Raw genomic sequence first — 3,335 nt, 5'->3', positions numbered from 1 at the left:
CACAGTGTCCCTTTCTTACTGAGATCTGACATTACACAGTGCAAGGGAAATGCAATATAATCAACAGCTAGGACATTCACGGAGCAAAGTACAGCAATGAACAACGGTTAGGACATTAAGTGAAAGAGATACAATAGGTTATGGTAGCAGAAATTCGAAAAACAAGCATAAAGCTCAGCACAGACATGAAATCATTCTGAAACAAAGCATAACTAATTTACAAGGCATGTTTAGCAATGTGGGAACTCCCTAGTAGGTGCATATCTACATCAGCAGACCGTACCCAACAGAGTAGCATATAGACTCTGTCCCTACCAGTGCATCTCTCTTAGTTCCTCTTTATGACACAACCCTATAATCTGAGTAGAAAGCCCTCCTGAATAATTCCGTCTTGCGTAGTTTGCAGAAAGCCAGAAGAGCGGGAGCTTTCCTGACCTCCTCAGGCAGGCCGTTCCACAGGGTGGGGGCAACTGCAGAGAAAGCCCGTGTGTGGGATGGGAACAAGTTTCAGGACAAGGGAGCTCCTGCAGTCTACAGTTCTAACCAACACACTGAACCAAGGGCCAAGCTACAAGTGAGGAAGGACACTTGAATGGCAAGTGAACAGACTCACGTGCATTCCTCCCTGTTCACTTGCGCTCCACTTGATCACGTGATCAAGTGGAGGGCAAGTGGAGCGCAAGAGAGCAGGGAGGAACGCACGTGAGTCTGTTCACTTGCCATTCAAGTGTCCTTCCTCACTTGTAGCTTGGCTCTAAGGATCAGGATTCAGGAACTCTACCCTGTGAGACTAAACCAACACACACAAATATCAGAAAGGGGGGACCAGAGTGCCCCACTGTATACAATAAACACACCATCGTTGAGTCTTCTAGACAAGTTTCTTTCTTTCTTTACTTCATTTTAGAGTTGCCAATCACCAGGTGGGACCTGGAGATCCCCCGGAATTATGGGTGTAAAATGCTATAGAGTCCTCCACCCAAAGCAGTCATTTATCTCCGGGGAACTGTTCTCTGTAGTCTAGACATCAATCGTAATTCCAGGAGATCTTCAGGCTCCCCTTGGAGCAGGGCAACCCTGTTTGGAAATCAACACATATCTTTAATGCAATACCTAGTTATCAGGGCTTTTTTTCTGGGAGAAGAGGTGGTGGAACTCAGTGGTGGAACTCAGGACCGCACAATGACGTCACTTTGGGACAGCTAGAAAAAAAGGAGTTTTTTAAAGTTTAAATTGGTCTTGGTGAAAATGGTCACATGGCCAGTGGCCCCGCCCCCTGATCTCTGGACAGAGGCACAGAGGGGGGCGGGGCCACCGGCCATGTGACCATTTTCAAGAGGTGCCGGAACTCCATTCCACTGCATTCCAGCTGAAAAAAAGCCCTGCTAGTTATTATCTTGAAAGACTGCCTCATCCCATATATTCTTGCCTGGCAACTAAGACTTTGCTAAAGGCTTTATTATGTGTATCCCATATCTTCAGGGTGAAAGTGGGTAAGCGCTAGGAACACACCCTTCTCTTCTGGGGCACCTAAACAGTTGAATGCTTGCCCAACAGTAGCTTGCTTGGTGCCAAGCCTTTAGAACTTCAGACACCAGGGGGAAACATTTCTTTCTCTTCCAGGCCTTTCTTTGATTTTTGTTGTGAAATTGTTTATGGTTGATTTTACTTTGTCTTGTCCTGTCTTGTATAGATTGATACAAGATTCTCATTTTTTTTTTGCAGGTTTGGTGTTATATCATTGCTGTTCTTGTTTTATTGTTTTTAAACAGCAGCATTCGATTTATATGCCACCCTTCAAGACAACTTAACATCCACTCAGAGCGGTTTACAAAGTATGTTATTATTATCCCCACAACAATCACCCTGTGAGGCAGGTGAGGCTGAGAGAGCTCTGATAGAGCTGTGACTGACCTAAGGTCACTTAGCTGGCTTCAAGTGGAGGAGTGGGGAATCAAACCCGGTTCTCCAGGTTAGAGTCCCACCGCTCTTAATCACTATACCAAACTGGCTTTATTGCTTTATTGTGACTAGTGTGGTTTTTATGAATGTGATTTTATTGATTTTAGTGAAGGTTTCTTATCTATTGTTGTTTGTTGGCTAGTATGTGATTTGCAGAGAAATTGGGTATAAATACAAAAAATAAATGCATGTGTATAATTCCCATCCCCAAAAATAATCATGGGAAAAAGGGGGGAAGAAAACGTGTGTTGATTTTTATTTGCCCAAAGTTAAAATGAGGATTACACTCTAGAGAAAGGGAAAAGAGACTTATTGTGAAACAAGATGTTTGCATAACGTCGTGTCTTATACCATCATGCTAACCTTGAAAAAACGGAGTATGTCTAATGCAATGAATCCCCTTTAATGGGTCATCAGACAAACTAAACAGGAGGGAAGGCCACATTTCAATGAGACGAAAGAGATAAAACTAAGCACACACCAACTCATTCTTACATTTGAATAAAAATAAACTTTTTGAAAATGCAAATAGGCCAATGTATACATAGGTGCAATATATACATTAGACACAGATCGGCCCGTCACACTTTTACCCTGTCATTCTTTCACGAAGCTCACAGTGACATGCGTGGCGTTCACATATGAACACGTGAAGTTGCTTCCTGCTGAACCCGACCATTGATCCTTCAAGGTCAGTCTTATCTGCTTTGACGGGCAGCGGCTCTCCAGGTCTCAGACAGAGGTCTTTCGTATCACCTGCTACCTGATCCTTTTAGCAGGAGGTGCCGGGGATTGAACCTGGGACCTTCTGCATGCGAAGCAGATGCTCTGCCACTGAGCCACTGCCACCTCTGCCCCCCTCAGTCTCACAGCAATCCAGTCAAGTCAGTTAGGCTGAGAAACTGTGACTGGCCTGAGGTGACCCAGGGAGCTCCTTTGTTGAATGGCGATTTGAACTCAGGTCTTCTGAGTCTTAAATAGACATGGGCACGAACCAAAAAAAATTACCGATCCAGAGGATCGTGGTTCGGTGCAGACCACGATCCCGAATTCCCGAACAGCAACGAACATCTCCCGTTCCCAAACCAGATCGTGGATCATGGAGGCCACATAGATCCCTATCCCCCAAAGCCAAGCACAGTTGTACTCTCTCAGTCTCTCTCCCCAAAGGCTAGCAAGTGGCAAGCAAGAGCTCTGTCCCACTCCACTGCTAGCAGAAAGTGAAACCCAGCCTGGGAGCCCATGGCTATTTATAAGCATGGGTCCCATTCAGCAACACAGGAGGTCTGTGTTTGGCCGTCAGAGCTGCCTATCAGGGTTTGCAGGGATGAGATTGGAGTGCCCATGGCTACAGAACACCCCCTTCCCCCTCC

General features: G+C 45.5%; 1 non-coding gene across 1 annotated transcript; it reads right to left on the bottom strand.

Annotated features, from left to right (window-relative positions):
- Positions 1-2,739: 2,739 nt before the first annotated feature.
- On the bottom strand, positions 2,740-2,815 carry TRNAA-CGC (transfer RNA alanine (anticodon CGC)). The gene has a single exon. It is a non-coding gene; the product is annotated as a tRNA-Ala (tRNA).
- Between the last annotated feature and the right edge of the window lie 520 nt (positions 2,816-3,335).

The sequence above is a fragment of the Eublepharis macularius genome, chromosome 7 (genome assembly GCF_028583425.1).
Source record: "Eublepharis macularius isolate TG4126 chromosome 7, MPM_Emac_v1.0, whole genome shotgun sequence".
Classification (NCBI taxonomy): domain Eukaryota; kingdom Metazoa; phylum Chordata; class Lepidosauria; order Squamata; family Eublepharidae; genus Eublepharis; species Eublepharis macularius.
Note: the sequence above shows the minus strand (reverse complement) of the source record. Positions and strands in the feature narration are given on the sequence as shown.